This window comes from Phyllobates terribilis, unplaced genomic scaffold, assembly GCF_046119375.1.
Source record: "Phyllobates terribilis strain yellow unplaced genomic scaffold, ASM4611937v1 Scaffold_11__3_contigs__length_659146591, whole genome shotgun sequence".
In the NCBI taxonomy this organism is placed as follows: Eukaryota; Metazoa; Chordata; class Amphibia; order Anura; family Dendrobatidae; genus Phyllobates; species Phyllobates terribilis.
Genome location: NW_027362771.1, coordinates 609,851,751 through 609,873,936, shown reverse-complemented (window position 1 = coordinate 609,873,936; position 22,186 = coordinate 609,851,751). Strand labels below are relative to the sequence as shown.

The 22,186-nt window shown below is 42.7% G+C and overlaps 1 non-coding gene across 1 annotated transcript; it reads left to right on the top strand.

Annotated features, from left to right (window-relative positions):
• Window positions 1-16,377: 16,377 nt before the first annotated feature.
• On the top strand, window positions 16,378-16,459 carry TRNAI-UAU (transfer RNA isoleucine (anticodon UAU)). The gene has a single exon. It is a non-coding gene; the product is annotated as a tRNA-Ile (tRNA).
• The last annotated feature ends 5,727 nt before the right edge of the window (window positions 16,460-22,186 follow it).

Here is a 22,186-nt window from a genome sequence, read left to right as displayed (position 1 = left end):
CCCACCCGCAGGCTGCAATACCATACTGCTAGCTTTCACTTGAAATGGGGCCTTTTAGTTTGGAGGAGGCCGAAGCTGGCCACTACCTCATGGCCTCTTTGGCAGCGAGGTATCCATACTCTGTCCCCAGCCGCCCGGCGGCCGGGTGTCCACGCTCGGTCCCCAGCCACCCTGATTTCTCCTGTCACCTTCCCCCACACTTTTCTTAGCCTGGCCTGCTTTAGGGCAGCATTGGACGAGCCCACCAGAGAACCAGACTCCTCCGGTGGGCCCTGGCTTCTCCATCAGGGGAGTTGAGAGTGCCTAGGTGAGGAGCATGATGATGATGATAGAAGTTAGCATCTGCTTTGTTTTCTTGGAATGCAAGCGCATGTATGTAGTAGCGGCTAGGCCTGAGGTGGTCCGCGTTTTGGCGCATATCCTACCTCCTCCGAGGATTGCTAGATGTTTTCCTGCTACTATCCCAGTTCTATGACTCCCGTTAAAACAAAGCTTCAGGTGATAAATGAAGGATGAGGTGGTGGCAAATGAGAAATAGCAGGAGGAACAGGGACCATTCACATCAATATCAGGCCAGTCAACCAGATATGTCTTGTAGGATATGTTTCTGTAACAAAAGGAGCGGTTCGGCTACACAGTTATAGGGCATACAGTGAGTGCAATGCCTACCAAAAATTTCGAGCCACTCCAATGCCCCTTGGAAATGACAAGGAGGTCAGAGGACATTAACTAAACCTTTTTTTCGATTTATAGCAACTGGGTCTCCCGTGCACTGTTGGCCTAAGCAGTGAAAGGAAGGCTTTCCAAAAATTATGAGGAACTGCAATGCCCCTTACAAGAGCCATGTGTGGCACTCCAGGGGTCTGGTCACCACAGTAATAGAGATATTACGTCGGAGAGCAAGTGGGAGGTTTCCTGGTCAGGATCCCTTAAACATGCAACATCCTCCTGCCCCAATACTGGGAGGGGAGAATTCTGCCCTTATAAACTGGATCTGGGGCAGGGTTGAGTGAGTCAGAGAACAGTCAGAGTCAGAGTGAGAGCAAGGGAAAGTAACAGCAAGGAGCTCTGTAGGAGCTAGGAGCTAAAGACCAGGGGCTGGAAGCTGAGCAGAGCTCGCCCTGGCAGAAGACAATAGGAACCGGACACAGGAGTCCAAAGCTGTGAGGACTTATATATCCAGCAGCAGAAACCAGCCGGCAGGGAATTTCAGGTCCTCTGGCCATAGAAGCCCGGAGGCTCAGTCACAAGCAGGGGACCAGCACCGCCGTCGTGGAGCGGAGGCTAACAGAAGGCCCCAAGTCACCAGCCATACGGGTGAGCACTACACGGCACACTCAGGGACGTGGGCTACTTCTACCCGCTTACAGCAAGGTAGCCAGGAAGAGTGCAGACAGACGGGGAGGCCTAAAACTCCACCTTGCCAGGGGAACTCCAGCTTGATCACAGACTGACCAGGCCTCTTATGCTAGCCAGTACTACCGGGAGGGTCTACCTTATAATCATCAGTAAAGACCCTGAACTGCACTGATAAGACTCTGAGTCGTTCCTGCTGCGCTCGTGCACCATCACCCCCATCAACCACACTCACTGCCCTGAGGCTATACTCCTCCCGAGGGGAGTTATCCCATTCTATGCTGCGCACACAACACCAGCCTCAGCGGTCTGCCTCGCAGCGGTGGTACTCCCTGACCGCAATCCACGGGTGGCACAGTCGGACAATTAACCTCAAAACCTAAGAAAGACTGCCACTGGTTTGACCAGCCTGAGCCACAGGACCGGGTCTCCGCCACGGAGACTACAGACCCCAGAGACGCGGCACTGGGTATCCCACACACATGTACACACGGCCCAGGGGGCGAGTCACATGCAGTACAGCATATTACAAACATAAGTCCCATTATTGGGGAGTGGGTGTCCCATAGTATTTGCTTATGCCTTGCAAGCAAAAGCTGCCAAAAATTAGGACGGATCAACTTGCAATGCCCCTTACAAGAGCCATGCAGTACAGCATATTACAAACATAAGTCACATTATTGGGAAGTGGGTGTCCCATAGTATTTGCTTATGCCTTGCAAGCAAAAGCTGCCAAAAATTAGGACGAAGCAACTTGCAATGCCCCTTACAAGAGCCATGCAGTACAGCATATTATAAACATATGTCCCATTATTGGGGAGTGGGTGTCCCATAGCATTTGCTTATGCATGCAAGCAAAAGCTCCCAAAAATTAGGATGGAGCAATATGCAATGTCCCTTACAAGAGCCATGCAGTACAGCATATTACAAACAAAACTTTTTGACAGTTAGGGTGATTAATGAGTGGAACAGGCTGCCACGAGAGGTGGTGAGTTCCCCTTCAATGGACGTCTTCAAACAGAGGCTGGACAGATATCTGTCTGAGATGATTTAGTGAATCCTGCTTTGAGCAGGGGGTTGGACCAGATGACCCAGGAGGTCCCTTCCAACTCTACCATTCTATGATTCTATGATTCTATGATTTAAACATAAGTCCCATTATTGGGGAGTGGGTGTCCCATGGTATTTGCTTATGCTTTCCCAGCATAGCTGCCAAAAATTAGGACGGAGGAACTTGCAATGCTGGCACCCTGGTGGTATAGTGGTGGTGGAGGCTGAGGATAAGGAGAAGAAGATTAAACAGCCGAAACGAGGAAGCGTATACCCATGTGTGGGTGTGAAGCGGTGCATGTGAATACACCTCCCGAAATAACACAGTGGATTTGACTTTGTGTTACTCTGCTGTTATTTGGTGGTGATGAGAAGTCAGGCCCAATCCAGCCCTTGTTCATTTTGATAAGGGTCAGCTTGTCAGCATTGTCAGTTGACAGGCGAGTGCGCTTATCAGTTATAATTCCCCCAGCGGCACTAAAAACACGCTCCGATAACACGCTAGCGGCAGGGCAGGCCAGGACCTCCAAGGTGTACAAAGCGAGTTAATTCCAAGTGTCCAGCTTGGATACCCAATAATTATAAGGCACAGAGGAATCACGGAGGATGCTGGTACGATCGGCAAGGTACTCCCTCACCATCTTTTGAAACTTTCCACTCCTTGTGAGAGTACCCCGCGCCTCAGGGCCTGAAAGCTGGTCGGGTGTCAGAAAACTGTCCCAGAACGTTGACAGTGTTCCCCTGCCTCTGCTGGATTGGAGTTGCATCTCTCTCGCCTGTACGCCTTGGTTGGGCAACGAACTGTGACCTCTGCCGCTAGCGTGTTCAGATGGGAATTTTTTTAAGAGTTCTGCAGCAAGGACCTTCTGGTATTGCCCCATTTTTGTAGACCTCTCCACCTCAGGAATAAGAGAGTAAAAGTTCTCCCTGTAGCGGGAGTCTACAAGTGTCACCAACCAGTAATGACTGTCACCCAACATTTTGACAACGCGAGGGTCACGGTTAAGGCAGCGTAACATAAAGTCAGCCATGCGTGCCAGACTGGTAACGGGCAAGATTTCCGTGTCTTCACCAAGATGACGACTGACCATGCTCTCCTCCTCCTCCTCCTCTTCCTCCTCCCCCCTGTCCTCAGGCCACCCACGCTGAACCGACGGTATGACACTTGTACAGGTACTACCGTCTACAATGCATGATAGATGCTCCTGTTCTTCCTCCTCCTCCTCCTCTCCCTCATTGTCCCCCAATGCACGTTGGGATGAGATGAGGCTGGGCTATGTGTAATCGCCCGCTACGGCTTCTTGATCCATCTCATCATACTCTGGCTGCAATGCCTCCTCTTTAATTCTCTGCAGAGAGCGTTGCAAGAGACAGACAAGTAGGATGCTGACACTAATGATGGCGTCATCGCCACTCACCATCTTGGTGGCCTCCTCAAAGTTTGTCAGGATGGTACATATGTCAGACATCCAGGTCCACTCCTGAGGTCTTATGTGTGGAGTCTGACCTGAATATCGACGGCCTTGTTGCAGCTGGTACTCCACAACTGCTCTCTTCTGCTCACAAATCCTTTGCAACATGTGGAGGGTAGAGTTCCAACGTGTGGGGACATCACACACCAGTCGGTGTGCCGGAAGCTGCAAACGCTGCTGCAACACAGCAAGGGTGGCGGAAGCTGTAGCTGACTTGCGAAAATGAGCTGACAGGCGGCGTACTTTCACGAGCAGATCTGGCAACTCGGGGTACGATTTAAGAAACCGCTGAACCACGAGGTTAAGCACATGAGCCAGGCATGGTACATGTGTGATCTCACCTCGCCTCAGAGCCGCCACCAGGTTACGGCCATTGTCACACACGACCATACCGGGATGTAGGTTCAGCGGTCTCAGCCACAGATCTGCCTGCTCTTTCACAGCTGTCCACAACTCACAAGCAGTGTGAGGTTTATCACCTAAGCTTATGAGTTTCAGCACAGCTTGTTGCCGCTTGGCGGAGGCAGTACTGCAATGCTTCCAGCTTGTAACTGATGTGGTGATATCTGAGATGGAGGCTGAACATGAGGAGGAGGAGGAGGAGGATGCGCAGGAGCTGTACACTGTGGGGGCAACTCTGACTGACATTGGGCCCGCAATCCTCGGTGTCGGGAGTATGTGTTCCGTCACAAGGTCTGACTGGGTCCCGGCTTCCACTATGTTTACCCAGTGTGCCGTCAGAGAGATGTACCGTCCCTGGCCACAAGCACTTGTCCACGTGTCTGTTGTCAGGTGGACTCTCCCAGTCACTGCGTTGTTGAGGGCATGGCAGATGCTTTGGACACGTGCTTGTGTAGTGCGGGGATGGCACACCGGGCAAAATAGTGTCGGCTGGGGACCGAGTACGGCCACCGCCATAAGATTGCGGAAGGATTCCGTCTCCACCAGCCTAAAAGGCAGCATTTCCAATGCAAGCAGTCGTGAAACGTGCAAATTTAGGACTGTGGCCTGTGGGGCGTTAGCTGCGAATTTCCGCTTTCGTTCAAAGGTCTGGGATATGGACAATTGAACGCTGCAGTGGGACGTGGACGTTGATGCTGTTTCTTGAGAAACTGTCATAACAAGTGAAGACTGAGAGGAGGGGGCATCTTTACATGCAGTATGGACAGGTGATTGCCTTGCACACACAACAGGGGGTTCTATTGCACGCACAACAGTGGAAGAAGCAGTGGTGACACCCGCTGACACTGGTCGTGGACCCTGGGTTTCACCCCACAAAGTCGGGTGCTTTGCTGCCATATGCCTGATCATGATGCTGGTGGTCAGGCTGGTAGTTTTGTCACCCCTGCTGATGCTGGCATGGCAGGTGGAACATATGGGCTTTTTGGGGTTATCAGCAGAGTCTTTAAAAAAATTCCAGACTCTGGAAGGCCTACCGCTTGTACTGGCAACGTCCCTCGTGTTGGTGTTACGGGGAACGGTTGCGTGCCTTCTGTCTGCGGCCACCACACTGCTTCTTCCTGCATGTTGGGGTGCTCTGCCTCCCTCCCCCTGTGTGCTGCTGGCCTCACTCTGCAAGTCCTCCTTCCACGTTGGGTCAGTTACTAGATCATCCACCACCTCCTCCTCTTCCACTTGCGCAACACGATCCTCCTCCTCACTTCCTGGCAATTGTGTCTCGTCATCGTCCACCTCTTGTGACAGATTGCCAAAGTCGACTTCCTGTGGCCGTGGCTGTTCAAATATCTGGCATCGCAACATGGGATCTCCTCTTCCACCACTTCAAGCGTATCAGGCGAGGGGCCCAAATATGGAAATGGACCAGTGAACAGCTCTTCAGAGTGTCCAAGTGTGGGATCACTTGCTGTCTGATGACACTCGGCATGGTGGGAGGAAGGAGCATCAGGGTGAGGAGGAGTATGTGGTCGAGACTCACGGCTACTAAGAGTTGACCGTGTGGAAGACAGACCGAAGGTGGTGGTGCCCAGTTAACTTGAAGTATTGTCTGCTATCCATTTAATAACCTGTTCACACTGATCAGTTCTCAATACTGGTGTTGTTCTGTGCTTCCCTAGTAATTCGGTCAAGAAGTGGGAGCGAGAAGATGTGGCAATTGGTTGTGGCACATTTTCACCATGGCCACGACCCCGTCCTCTGCACGAACCATCACCAGAACATCCACTTCCACGTCCCTTGCCACGCGCCTTGCCCATTGTAAATGAAGTAAAATAGCTTACACTTGCACTATCAATGGAAAAAGGGTAATAAAGAGTAGATTAGAACCGTGGAAGAGGAAAACCACAGTTATTGTTTACTGGGGTATACCACACTTTTTTAAATAGAGATATTTGCGGCTGAACAGTGAGCGACACATTCAAACTGCTTTTTTTTTCGATACGAAAGGCCCAAAACTGGATAGTATAGCGATTTGACCCATGGAACTGCGAAACCACACTGGGATGTCGGGCCTACACAAGACTATTTTCAACAGATATATTTTTGTGTCACAGCAGTCAGGAGACACTACTGTTTTTCTTTACGGAAAAAACGACCAAAACCTGAATAATAGAGATATTTTACCGTGGAACAGCAAAACCACAGTTATAATTTACTGGTGTATACCAGGCTTTTTAAAATATATATATATTTGCGGCTGAACAGTGAGCGACACACTCAAACTGTTTTTTTTAGATACAAATGGCCCAAAAGTGGATAATACAGAGGTTTGTACTGTGGAACTGCAAAACCGCACTTGTATTTCTCGGGCCTACACCAGACTATTTTCAACAGATATATTTGTGTCTGAAAAATCAGGGAGACACTATTTTTTTTTTTTTTACAGCAAAAAATGCAAAAAGCAGGATAATAGAGATTTTTACCGTGGAACAGCAAAAGCACACTTCTGTCTCTCTGCCCTACACCAGACTATTTTCAACAGATATATTTGTGTCTGAAAAATCAGGGAGACACTATTATTATTTTTATACAGCAAAAAATGCCAAAACAGGATAATAGAGATGTTTTACCATGGAACATCAAAACAACAGTAATAGTTTACTGGTGTATACCAGGCTTTTTAAAATATATATATATATTTGCGGCTGAACAGTGAGCGACACACTCAAACTGTTTTTTTTAGATACAAATGGCCCAAAAGTGGATAATACAGAGGTTTGTACCGTGGAACTGCAAAACCACACTTGTATTTCTCGGGCCTACACCAGACTATTTTCAACAGATATATTTGTGTCTGAAAAATCAGGGAGACACTATTTTTTATTTTTTTTTACAGCAAAAAATGCAAAAAGCGGGATAATAGAGATTTTTTTACCGTGGAACAGCAAAAGCACACTACTGTCTCTCTGGCCTACACCAGACTATTTTCAACAGATATATTTGTGTCTGAAAAATCAGGGAGACACTATTATTATTTTTATACAGCAAAAAATGCCAAAAACAGGATAATAGAGATGTTTTACCATGGAACATCAAAACCACAGTAATAATTTACTGTTGTATACCAGGCTTTTTAAAATATATATATATTTGAGTCTGAACAGTGAGCGACACACTCAAACTGTTTTTTTTAGATACAAATGGCCCAAAAGTGGATAATACAGAGGTTTGTACCGTGGAACTGCAAAACCACACTTGTATTTCTCGGGCCTACACCAGACTATTTTCAACAGATATATTTGTGTCTGAAAAATCAGGGAGACACTATTTTTTATTTTTTTTTACAGCAAAAAATGCAAAAAGCGGGATAATAGAGATTTTTTTACTGTGGAACAGCAAAAGCACACTACTGTCTCTCTGGCCTACACCAGACTATTTTCAACAGATATATTTGTGTCTGAAAAATCAGGGAGACACTATTATTATTTTTATACAGCAAAAAATGCCAAAAACAGGATAATAGAGATGTTTTACCGTGGAACATCAAAACCACAGTAATAATTTACTGTTGTATACCAGGCTTTTTAAAATATATATATATTTGAGTCTGAACAGTGAGCGACACACTCAAACTGTTTTTTTTAGATACAAATGGCCCAAAAGTGGATAATACAGAGGTTTGTACCGTGGAACTGCAAAACCACACTTGTATTTCTCGGGCCTACACCAGACTATTTTCAACAGATATATTTGTGTCTGAAAAATCAGGGAGACACTATTTTTTTTTTTTTTTTATAGCAAAAAATACAAAAAGCAGGATAATAGAGATTTTTTACCGTGGAAAAGCAAAAGCACACTTCTGTCTCTCTGGCCTACACCAGACTATTTTCAACAGATATATTTGTGTCTGAAAAATCAGGGAGACACTATTATTATTTTTATACAGCAAAAAATGCCAAAAACAGGATAATAGAGATGTTTTACCATGGAACATCAAAACCACAGTAATAATTTACTTGTGTATACTAGGCTTTTTAAAATATATATATATTTGTGGCTGAACAGTGAGCGACACACTCAAACTGTTTTTTTTAGATAGAAATGGCCCAAAAGTGGATAATAGAGAGCTTTGTACCGTGGAACTGCAAAACCACACTTGTATTTCTCGGGCCTAGACCAGACTATTTTCAACAGATATATTTGTGTCTGAAAGATCAGGGAGACACTATTTTTTTTTTTTTTTACAGCAAAAAATGCAAAAAGCAGGATAATAGAGATTTTTTACCGTGGAAAAGCAAAAGCACACTTCTGTCTCTCTGGCCTACACCAGACTATTTTCAACAGACATATTTGTGACTGAAAAATCAGGGAGACACTATTATTATTTTTATACAGCAAAAAATTCCAAAAACAGGATAATAGAGATGTTTTACCGTGGATCATCAAAACCACAGTAATAATTTACTGGTGTATACCAGGCTTTTTAAAATATATATATATATTTGCGGCTGAACAGTGAGCGACACACTCAAACTGTTTTTTTTTAGATACAAATGGCCCATAGAACTGCAAAACCACACTTCTATTTCTCTGGCCTACACCAGACTATTTTCAACAGATATATTTGCATCTGAAAAATCAGAGGCACACTTTTTTTTTTGGGGGGGGGGCACCAAAAGGTTAATAAGATGGGTATTTGTACATTGTGAAGGACGAAAAAAAAAAGAGGATTTAGATTAAAAAAAAGGATTTTTCCTGGCCCCCGGGACCTGGAGCTAAGTCCAGCAATATCAGCAACAGGAGCAGCACACAGGACTGTAATGCAGCGTTTGCTGTTATAACCACTGTGTCTCCTATACAGCCTGCCTGCCTGGGCCTGCCTGATATACCTGGGATGGACATTAGTCCTGAGAAGGACTGTTTGTTTGATCTGGCAGCCTTTACAGACCCTACACTAACTATTTTGCAGGATATATCTCTCCCTAAATCAGCAGCGCTGTCCCTACACTGTCTGATCCAGAGCGACTGTGTCCAAGATGGCGGCGCCCGGTTTTAAATACTCTACGTGACGCTGTGCGGCCAGCCAATCACTGTAATGCCCACAAACAACATGGCTGCGGCATTACAGTGACTGGCTGGCAATCCCTGCATGTTCATTGGCTCTGTAAACAGCGCCAAACATGCAGGGCGGAGACACGAGCTCCCGCCCGAGTAACCCGGAAATGCTCGGTGCTCGCCGAACATCCCGAGTAGCGTGATGCTCGGGCGAGTAACAAGCAGTGTCGAGCATGTTTGCTCAACACTAGTTCATATCTAAAGAAGAATATAATGCTGTCTGCAGGGAAAGCTGGGCTAGCGTTAGAAGAGCTAAAGCCAGTAATGAAGTGAGGCTTGCAAGAGAGATCAAAAGCAATAAGAAAGGATTTTGGAAGTAAGTCAAAAGTTAAAGAAAAGCCAAAGATGCTATAGGATTTTTAAAGGATGAAAAGGGTAAAGTGGTCAATAATGATGTTGAGAAGACTGAACTTTTAAATTCCTATTTGGCTTCTGTGTTCTCTAAGAAAGCAAATGTAACATCAAGTTATCTTCACTGTGCTGTAGAAGAAAAGGAACATGTGAACAAGTCATATGTAAGAATACTGCATATGAGTGGTCATGTTGGCTTTAGGCATCAGAATTAATTACATAATTTACCATCTATATTACATCCATGTCAGTTCAATCAATGATCAACCATTCTCAAAATTTGCCAAAATCAATTTTGGTCAAGAAAAGTCTAAATGCTAGCTCATTTCCCTATTGCATTTTTAGGGTTATCAATACAGGATGAGCAGATTGATTAGCATACATAAACAGAGCCATGCTGCTTCTGCTACTTTCCAGTAAGTCACCCTAGTGCTGAACTCATAGCTACATTGCTCTGTACTGCTGTATAATGTCTTCCTTGCTGCTGCTTCTGATTATCTGTTACATACAGGCAGGGGTGTAGGAATCCTTCATGTTTGAGTGTCCTGTATATGGGAAATCATAGCAAGTAATCTATACCACCTAATTCAGTGATATCTAAAAATTAGCGGATGAGCCAACAGAGGAAAGATTAGTTAAATATCTGGATACAAGTCATATGTTTTGTAAAATGGTGCCCCAGAGTCAATGTACAAACAAATCCCTGATAACTACATTGCTCATGCATAATAACATTTGTATTTTTGTCTAATTAGATATACAATGTTTTCTGCCAATTTTATCATTAGCAAATTTCTGATTTAAATAAATTTGAACATCCGTATGAGGTAGCGTGGCCGAGTCGTCTAAGGTGCTGGAGTTAGGCTCTAGTCTCCCTGGAGGCGTGGGTTCAAATCCTATTGCTGCTGTTAATTATTTGGATCTGATTTTTACGAAAAATTAGGAAACAGTTGATGAAGTAAAGGGAATTGAGAATTTAGGAGGCAGCGGTAATTCTATCCTATACTTTTGAACTACAAAAGGTGGAAAACCTGCGAAAACTGAGATTTTAAGATTGGACTGTGGAAAGGCAGATTTTAATGGACTCAGTAAAAAGGAAGGAAAGGTAGGATGTTCTAAAGGAAAGAAATGTCCAGGAAGGATGGGAGATTTTGCTAAATTAAATTCTCACTGCACAATCAGTAACAATCCCGAAAAGAAGGAACCAGGATAGCTGAATACTGAACTTAAAAGCTTGCTAAAAAGGAACAAAGAAATGAATATCAAATGGAAAGAAGGGTTCATATCTAAAGAAGAATATAATGCTGCCTGCAGGGAAAGCTGGGCTAGCGTTAGAAGAGCTAAAGCCAGTAATGAAGTGATGCCTGCAAGAGAGACCAAAAGTAATAAGAAAGGATTTTGGAAGTAAGTCAAAAGTTAGAGAAAAGCTAAAGATGCTATAGGATTTTTAAAGAATGAAAAGGGTAAAGTGTTCAAGAATGATGTTGAGAAGACTGAACTTTTAAATTCCTATTTTGCTTCTGTGTTCTCTAAGAAAGCAAATGTAACATCAAGTGATCTTCACTGTGCTGTAGAAGAAAAGGAACATGTGAGCAAGTCATACGTATGAATACGGCATATGAATAGTCATGTTGGCTTTAGGCATCAGAATTAACTACATAATTTACCATCTATGTTACATCCATGTCAGTTCAATCAATGATCAACCATTCTCAAAATTTGCCAAAATCAATCTTGGTCAAAAGAAGTCTAACTGCTAGCTCATATCCATGCTGCATTTTTATAGTTATCAATACAGGATGAGCAGAGTGATTAGCAAACATAGACAGAGCCATGCTGTTTCTGCTGCTTTCCGGTAAGTCACCCTAGTGATGAACTCATAGCTACACTGCTCTGCACTGCTTGATAATGTCTTCCTTGCTGCTGCTTCTGATTATCTGTTGCGTACAGGCAGGGGTGTAGGAATCCTTCATGTTTGAGTGTCCTGTATATGGGAGATCATAGCAAGTAATCTATACCACCTAATTCAGTGATATCTAAAAATTAGCGGATGAGCCAACAGAGGAAAGATTAGTTAAATATCTGGATACAAGTCATATGTTTTGTAAAATGGTGCCCCAGATTCAATATACAAACAAATCCCTGATAATTACGTTGCTGTTGCATAATAACATTTGTCTTTTTGTCTTATTGGATATAAAATATTTTCTGCCACTTACATCAAAAGCAAACTTCTGATATACATAACTGTAAACATCTGTAAAATGTAGCGTGGCCGAGTGGTCTAAGGCGCTGGATTTAGGCTCCTGTCACTCTGGAGGCATGGGTTCAAATCCCACCACTGCCATAATTTATTTGGATCTAATCTTTACCAAAAAATAGGAAATGGTTGAGGAAGTAAAGGGATTGAGAACTTAGGAGGCAGCAATCATGCTATCCTATAATATTGAACTACAAAAGGAGGAAAACCTGCGAAAACTGATATTTTTAGATTGGACTGTAGAAAGGCAGTTTTTAATGGACTCAGTAAAAAGGAAGGAAAGGTAGGATGTTCTAAAGAAAAGAAATGTCCAGGAAGGATGGAATATTTTGCTAAATTAAATTCTCACTGCACAATTAGTAACAATCCCGAAAAGAAGGAAGAATGGAAAGCATTTATGGAGACCAGGATGGCTGAATACTGAACTTAAAAGCTTGCTAAAAAGGAACAAATAAATGAATATCAAATGGAAAGAAGGGTACACATCTAAAGAAGAATATAATGCTTTCTGCAGGGAAAGCTGGGCTAGCGTTAGAAGAGCTAAAGCCAGTAATGAATTGAGGCTTGCAAGAGAGACCAAAAGCAAAAAGATAACATTTTGGAAGTAAGTCAAAAGTTAAAGAAAAGCCAAACGCGCTATAGGATTTTTAAAAGATGAAAAGGGTAAAGTGGTCAATAATGATGTTGCGAAGACTGAATTTTTAAATTCCTATTTGGCTTCTGTTTTCTCTAAGAAAGCAAATGTAACATCAAGTGATCTTCACTGTGCTGTAGAAGAAAAGTAACATGTGAATAAGTCATACGTATGAATACTGCATATGAGTGGTCATGTTGGCTTTAGGCAACAGAATTAATTACATAATTTACCATCTATGTTACATCCATGTCAATTCAATCAATGATCAACCATTCTCAAAATTTGCTAAAATCAATCTTGGTGAAAAGAAGTCTAACTGCTAGCTCATATCCCTGCTGCCTTTTTTGGGTTATCAACACAGGATGAGCAGAGTGAATAGCAAACATAAACAGAGCCATGCTGCTACTGCTGCTTTCCAGAAAGTCACCCTAGTGATGGATTCATAGCTACACTGCTCTGCACTGCTGTATAATGTCTTCCTTGCTGCTGCTTCTGATTATCTATTACGTACAGGCAGGGGTGTAGGAATCCTTCATGTTTGAGTGTCCTGTATATGGGAGATCATAGCGAGTATCTATACCACATAATTCAGTGATGTCTAAAAATTAGCGGATGAGCCAACAGAGGAAAGGTTTGTAAAATATCTGGATACAAGTCATATGTTTTGTAAAATGGTGCCCCAGAGTCAATGTACAAACAATTCCCTGATAATTACGTTGCTCATGCAAAATAAGATTTGTATTTTTGTCTAATTAGATATACAATATTTTCTGCCACTTATATCATAAGCAAATTTCTGATTTAAATAAGTTTGAACATCCGTATGACGTAGCATGGCCAAGCAGTCTAAGGCGCTGGATTAAGGCTCCAGTCTCTCTGGAGGCGTGGGTTAATATCCCACCGCTGACATTATTTATTTGGATCTAATTTTTACCAAAATTTAGGAAACGGTTGAGGAAGTAAAGGGGTTTGAGAACTTAGGAGGCAGCGATCATGCTATCCTATAATTTTGAACTACAAAAGGAGGAAAACCTGCGAAAACTGATATTTTTAGATTGGACTGTACAAAGGCAGTTTTTAATGGACTCAGTAAAAAGGAAGGAAAGGTAGGATGTTCTAAAGAAAAGAAATATCCAGGAAGGAAGACAATTTTGCTTAATTAAATTCTCACTGCACAATCAGTAACAATCCCGAAAAAAGGAAGAATGGAAAGCATTTATGGAGACCAGGATGGCTGAATACTGAACTTAAAAGCTTGCTAAAAAGGAACCAAGAAATGAATATCAAATGAAAAGAAGGGTTCATATCTAAAGAAGAATATAATGCTGTCTGCAGGGAAAGCTGGGCTAGCGTTAGTAGAGCTAAAGCCACTAATGAAGTGAGGCCTGCAATAGAGACCAAAAGCAATAAGAAAGGATTTTGGAAGTAAGTCAAATGTTAAAGAAAATCCAAAGATGCTATAGGATTTTTACAGGATGAAAAGGGTAAAGTGGTCAATAATGAAGTTGAAAAGTCTGAACTTTTAAATTCCTATTTTGCTTCTGTGTTCTCTAAGAAAGCAAATGTAACATCAAGTGATCTTCACTTTGATGTAGAAGAAAAGGAACATGTGAACAAGCCATACGTTTGAATACTGCATATGAGTGGTCATGTTAGCTTTAGGCATCAGAATGAATTACATAATTTACCATCTATGCTACATCCATGTCAGTTCAATCAATGATCAACCATTCTCAAAATTTGCCAAAATCAATCTTAGTCAAAAGAAGTCTAACTGCTAGCTCATATCCCTGCTGCCTTTTTAGGGTTATCAACACAGGATGAGCAGAGTGATTAGCAAACATAAACAGAGCCAAGCTGATTTTGCTGCTTTCCAGTAAGGCACCCTAGTGATGGATTCAAAGCTACACTGCTCTGCACTGCTGTATAATGTCTTCCTTGCTGCTGCTTCTGATTTTCTGTAACGTAGACGCAGGGGTGTAGAAATCCTTCAGGTTTGAGTGTCCTGTATGTGGGAGATCATAGCAAGTAATCTATACCACCTAATTAAGTGATATCTAAAAATTAGCGGATGAGCCAACACAGGAAAGATAAGTAAAATATCTGGATACAAGTCATATGTTTTGTAAAATGGTGCCGCAAAGTCAATGTACAAACAAATCCCTGATAATTACATTGCTGTTGCATTCTAACATTTGTCTTTTTGTCTTATTGGATATAAAATATTTTCTGCCACTTACATCAAAAGCAAACTTCTGATATAAATAACTTAGAATATTTGTAAGCGGCAGCGTGGCTGAGCGGTCTAAGTCTCTGGATTAATTCTCCAGTCTCTCTGGATGCGTGTGTTAAAATCCCACCACTGCCATTATTTAATTGCATCCAATTTTTACAAAAAATTAGGAAACGGTTGAGGAAGTAAAGGGGATTGAGAACTTAGGAGGCAGCGGTCATGCTATCCTATAATTTTGAACTACAAAAGGAGGAAAACCTGCGAAAACTGAGATTTTAAGATTGGACTGTAGAAAGGCAGTTTTTAATGGACTCAGTAAAAAGGAAGGAAAGGAAGGATGTTCTAAAGGAAAGAAATGTCCAGGAAGGATGGGAGATTTTTCTAAATTAAATTCTCACTGCACAATCAGTAAAAATCCCGAAAAGAAGGAAGAATGGAAAGCATTTATGGAGACCAGGATGGCTGAATACTGAACTTAAAAGCTTGCTAAAAAGGAACAAAGAAATGAATATCAGATGGAAAGAAGGGTTCATATCTAAAGACGAATATAATGCTGTCTGCAGGGAAAGCTGGGATAGCGTTAGAAGAGCTAAAGCCAGTAATGAAGTGAGGCTTGCAAGGGAGACCAAAAGCAATAAGAAAGGATTTTGGAAGTAAGTCAAAAGTTAAAGAAAAGCCAAAGACGCTATAGGATTTTTAAAGGATGTAAAGGGTAAAGTGGTCAATAATGATATTGAGAAGACTGAACTTTTAAATTCCTATTTTGCTTCTGTGTTCTCTAAGAAAGCAAATATAACATGAAACAATCTTCACTGTGCTGTAGAAGAAAAGGAACATGTGAACAAGTCATACGCATGAATGCTGCATATGAGTGGTCATGTTGGCTTTAGGCATCAGAATGAATTACATAATTTACCATCTATGTTACATCCATGTCAGTTCAATCAATGATCAACCATTCTCAAAATTTGCCAAAATCAATCTTGGTCAAAAGAAGTCTGACTGCTAGCTCATATCCCTGCTGCCTTTTTACGGTTATCAATACAGGATGAGCAGAGTGATTAGCAAACATAAACAGAGCCATGCTGCTTCTGCTGCTTTCCAGTAAGTCACCCTAGTGATGGATTCATAGCTACACTGCTCTGTACTGCTGTATAATGTCTTCCTTGCTGCTGCTTCTGATCATCTGTTATGTTCAGGCAGGGGTGTAGGAATCCTTCATGTTTGAGTGTCCTGTATATGGGAGATCATAGCAAGTAATCTATACCATCTAATTCAGTGATATCTAAAAATTAGCGGATGAGCCAACAGAGGAAACATTAGTAAAACATCTGGATACAAGTCATATGTTTTGTAAAATGGTGCCCCAGAGTCAATGTACAAACAAATCCCTGATAATTACGTTTCCCTGAAAATTAGTCTCTTTGTCTAATTGGATATATAATATTTTTTGCCACTTATGTCATTAGCAAATTTCTGATATAAATAACTTTGAACATCTGTATGAGGTAGCGTGGCCGAGCGGTCTAAGGTGCTGGATTTATGCTCCAGACTCTCTGGAGGCGTGGGTTCAAATCCCACTGCTGTCATTATTAATTTGGATCTAATTTTTAACAAAAATTAGTAAACTGTTGATGTAGCAGAGGGAATTGAGAATGTAGGAGGCAGCGGTCATGCTATTCTATAATTTTGAACTACAAAAGGTGGAAAACATGCGAAAACTGAGATTTTAACCCTCCGTCACATACAATAGGCCTGACAGGCACATCTCTTTTACTTTCATTTCTCCTTCCTCACCAGATTGTGAGGAAATCCCCTCCCTCCAGGTAGTCTCCTGTCTCTAGCAGCTCTGTGAAACCTCATATTACAGTTGGATTGCAGAGCTTCAGGAGTAGAGATGAGCGTTGTTCTACTCGAACTGTTCGCCAATCTCAAATTCGAGCTGTTTTGGGCGGTGTTCGAGCCGTTCGGCGAACACGAACGATTTGAGAAAAATTCGGCTGTTTGAGGTTATGTTCGATAACTGTTCGTGCACCAAAATCATAACTGGATTTTTTCTCAGTAATGATGAAAATTAATGTTAATACGCAGTTTGAGTGTACAGCGGGGTGGGGAGGGGCAGGGGATGGATCTCTGCAGGAATAATGAAGATCTCCATTTTTTTTTCTCTTTCCTGCATTTACAGTGGGGAGGTGCAATCTGTCAGCCTATCAGCAGCGCACACACGGAGCGAAGTGCTTTTTTCACACAAGCAAGGGCATGTGTCATTGGCAGTGTATGTCACATGTCCTTGCCCTATAAGACCAAGCCATTTTCCCCGTCGCCACCATTTTCTCACTGCTTCAGCTGCGTGTTAGATGGCACCGCTGTTGCTGTGTGCGCTATACCTTGTTAATTTCAAGCCAATTTTCGCACAAATCTACACATAGCTTGGTAGTACGGAATAGTTGTGATTGCAGTCCTTTTAAGGACTAGGTTACAGCATTTCCTACGACTTTTATCAGGCAGGTCTGTGCTCTTAAATAGATAGATTGTGGGAGTAAAGACTAATTGTAATTGCAGTCCTTTTCAGGACTAGGTTACATCAGTTCCTATCAGTTTTTGCCAGGCAGGTCTGTGCCAGTGCTGTGCAAGTTTTTTTCACAGCATTTGGCTGAATCTAGCAAAGCTAATCCTTTTTGGCCTATTGCAGAGTGTGTTAGTCAGTGGAGTAGCCTATCTGTGTTGCAAGATATACCACCTGTGTATAGAGTACCAATTTTTTTACTGCACCTAGTAAAGTAAAATCTTTTGGGCATAGCATCATTCTATTAGTCCATCTATACTGACCTCCATCAGGTTGCAAACTGAATATATTTTTTTTCTGCATCTACCTCTGAAAAAATATTGGGCTTCTAGCTGTGTGTGGGACTTGTTCTATTAATCCATCTATACAGACCTCCATCAGGTTGCAAACTGAATATAATTTTTTTCTGCATATACCTCTGAAAAAATATTTGGGCTTCTAGCAGTGTGTGGGACTTGTTCTGTTAGTCCATCTATACTGACCTCCATCAGGTTGCAAACTGAATATATTTTTTTTCTGCATCTACCTCTGAAAAAATATTGGGCTTCTAGCTGTGTGTGGGACTTGTTCTATTAATCCATCTATACAGACCTCCATCAGGTTGCAAACTGAATATAATTTTTTTCTGCATCTACCTCTGAAAAAATATTTGGGCTTCTAGCTGTGTGTGGGACTTGTTCCATTAGTCCATCTATACTGACCTCCATCAGGTTGCAAACTGAAAATAATTTTTTGTCTGCTTCTAGCTCTGAAAAAATATTTGGCCTTCTAGCAGTGTGTGGGACTTTCTCTATTAGTCCATCTATACTGACCTCCATCAGGTTGCAAATTAAAAATAATTTTTATCTGCATCTACCTCTGAAAAAATATTTGGGCTTCTAGCTGTGTGTGGGACTTGTTCTATTAGTCCATCTATACTGACCTCCATCAGGTTGCAAACTGAATATAATTTTTTTCTGCATCTAGCTCTGAAAAAATATTTGGCCTTCTAGCAGTGTGTGGGACTTTCTCTATTAGTCCATCTATACTGACCTCCATCAGTTTGCAAATTAAAAATAATTTTTATCTGCATCCAGCTCTGAAAAAATATTTGGCCTTCTAGCAGTGTGTGGGACTTTCTCTATTAGTCCATCTATACTGACCTCCATCCGGTTGCAAATTAAAAATAATTTTTATCTGCATCCAGCTCTGAAAAAATATTTGGCCTTCTAACAGTGTGTGGGACTTTCTCTATTAGTCCATCGATACTGACCTCCATCAGGTTGCAAATTAAAAATAATTTTTTGTCTGCATCTAGCTCTGAAAAAATATTTGGCCTTCTAGCAGTGTGTGGGACTTTCTCTATTAGTCCATCTATACTGACCTCCATCAGGTTGCAAACTGAATATATTTTTTTTCTGCATCTACCTCTGAAAAAATATTGGGCTTCTAGTTGTGTGTGGGACTTGTTCTATTAATCCATCTATACAGACCTCCATCAGGTTGCAAACTGAATATAATTTTTTTCTGCATCTACCTCTGAAAAAATATTTGGGCTTCTAGCTGTGTGTGGGACTTGTTCTATTAGTCCATCTATACTGACCTCCATCAGGTTGCAAACTGAAAATAATTTTTTGTCTGCATCTAGCTCTGAAAAAATATTTGGCCTTCTAGCAGTGTGTGGGACTTTCTCTATTAGTCCATCTATACTGACCTCCATCAGGTTGCAAATTAAAAATAATTTTTATCTGCATCTACCTCTGAAATAATATTTGGGCTTCTGGCTGTGTGTGGGACTTGTTCTATTAGTCCATCTATACTGACCTCTATCAGGTTGCAAACTGAATATAATTTTTTTCTGCATCTAGCTCTGAAAAAATATTTGGCCTTCTAGCAGTGTGTGGGACTTTCTCTATTAGTCCATCTATACTGACCTCCATCAGGTTGCAAATTAAAAATAATTTTTATCTGCATCCAGCTCTGAAAAAATATTTGGCCTTCTAGCAGTGTGTGGGACTTTCTCTATTAGTCCATCTATACTGACCTCCATCAGGTTGCAAATTAAAAATAATTTTTATCTGCATCCAGCTCTGAAAATATATTTGGCCTTCTAGCAGTGTGTGAGACTTTCTCTATTAGTCCATCTATACTGACCTCCATCAGGTTGCAAATTAAAAATAATTTTTTGTCTGCATCTAGCTCTGAAAAAATATTTGGCCTTCTAGCAGTGTGTGGGACTTTCTCTATTAGTCCATCTATACTGACCTCCATCAGGTTGCAAACTGAATATAATTTTTTTCTGCATCTAGCTCTGAAAATATATTTGGCCTTCTAGCAGTGTGTGAGACTTTCTCTATTAGTCCATCTATACTGACCTCCATCAGGTTGCAAATAAAAAATAATTTTTTGTCTGCATCTAGCTCTGAAAAAATATTTGGCCTTCTAGCAGTGTGTGGGACTTTCTCTATTAGTCCATCTATACTGACCTCCATCAGGTTGCAAACTGAATATATTTTTTTTATGCATCTACCTCTGAAAAAATATTTGGGCTTCTAGCTGTGTGTGGAACTTTCTCTATTAGTCCATCTATACTGACCTCAATCAGGTTGCAAATTGAATATAATTTTTTTCTGCATCTAACCCAGCCAATAGTTTTGGCCTAATACCACAGTTTGGCCACTCAGCTCTGCTCGGTTCCCATCCATTGTTTTTTTGTGCAAACAACTCCAGAGTTGTGAATTAGTTAACCACCAAAATGAGTGGAAAAAGGCTGCTGGTGGAAGGGGGAATAGGCGTGTTGGGAAGGGGAAAAAAGGTGGTGTCCGTGGGGTAGGTGTTAACGCAACAGTAAGATCTGCAGAAGAAAGACCATCTTCCAGCCAAACTAAAATGTCTACTTCTTTTAGCGGACAATGTGATAAGATCCCTTTCTTACGGCCACGCCAATCGCTACAAATTCCAGATGAGGCACAAAAACAGCAGGTGCTTCAACGGATATCAAGTGCTCCTTTAAGTGGGCTCTCCTCCACATCAACTTCAACATCACAAATACTCCAGTCCTCAAAGGTGTCACCCCAATCCCACTTGCTTCCTCACAGCTCCCAAATCTCCAGCTGCCCGTCTGAGTATGAGGTAGAACAGATGGTTGAGTCTGCAGAGCTGTTTACTCATACTATAGCCTGGGAATCAGAGGTTGACTCCAGCGCTTCTGTGAATCCAGACGAGGAAATGATCTGCACTGATGCCCAGAATCTTTATGAATCGGATCCAGGACCAGACGCAGAAGGTTCTGATCATAATGTAGACCCTCATTCCCAAACTGTAACTCCTGTTGGTGGAGACAATGAGGAAGACGATGATGAGACTCAAATACCTGATTGGAGCGACAACTTTAGTTTTTTGTCAGGGCAGGAACAGGTTGGCTCTGAGGACGACGGGTGTGATAACGCACAGGGTGATGATGATGAGGTTGGAGATCCCACTTACTGTCAACCCACAGTCAGCCAAGAGATGAGGTCAGCAGAGGAGGTGGAGGAAGATGCTAGTGACGACGAGGTCAGGTTGCGCCTTCCTGGACAGAGACGTATTACTGGAAGCACGTCAACAACTGCATCCTCAAACACAACTCTGCCTCTCACCACAAGTCGTGGTGGCTCTTCAGGTCGCATGGGTGCTAAGCCTTGCATAGCCTGGGCATTTTTTCAGATCGATAAAGATGACCCAACTCGTGTTATCTGTAACATTTGTCAGCAAAAGCTAAGTAGAGGTCAAAAAATACATAGTTTGAGTACTTCATGCATGAACCGGCACATGGACATGAAGCATAAGTTGCAGTGGGAAGCTCAGTGTGCTACAATGCGGCCTAGCCGGCCGGGCCAACCACCGTCTGCCATATCTTGTGCATCCGCGGCCTCTTCATCCTCTGTGACTGGGGGGACAGCAGTCACACCTGTTTTGGGGCGCAGACCTGCCACCTCTTTACCCGCAACAGCCAGCATGATTGGCAGGTCATCATTTTCTTTGGAGGTGGTAACACTAGCTGGTGTTGAGCGCTGTCCGACATCGATAGCACCACCTTTGGATCAAGGCAACCTAACATGTCCGCCTGCATCTTCCTCACAGACCGGCAGTTTGCCGGGGACACCCTTATCAACCCCGTCTAAGCACAATAGCCAGCCCTCGGTCCCTCAGATGTGGACAAGTAAAAGACCATTTCCTCCTAGCCATGAGAAAACTAAGAGGTTGAATTTTACCATCTGCAAGCTCTTGGCTACAGAAATGCTACCTTTCCGCCTGGTGGACACAGAGGATTTTCGAGACCTTATGTCCGTCGCAGTGCCCCAGTACCAGATGCCCAGTCGGCACTACTTCTCAAAGAAAGGTGTGCCTGTGCTCCACCAGCATGTCGCACACAACATCACCGCTTCTTTGAGAAACTCTGTGTGTGACAGGGTGCATTTCACCACAGACACTTGGACGAGTAGGCATGGACAGGGGCGTTACATGTCGCTGACTGGGCACTGGGCAACTATGGTGACAGCAGGACAAGGGGCTGCTGTCCAAGTCTTGCCGTCCCCACGAGTTGTGCGTCAATCCTCTTTATGTCAAAGTTCCTCCACTGCTTCTGCCTCCTCAACCTCCTCTTCGTCTTCCACCTGCACCCAAAGCCTGTCTGGTCATGCCACAAGCTTTCTAACTGCGCAGAATGGATCCTGCACACCTCCTTACTATGCTGGCAGTAGGGCTCAACGTCATCAGGTGGTTTTTACTT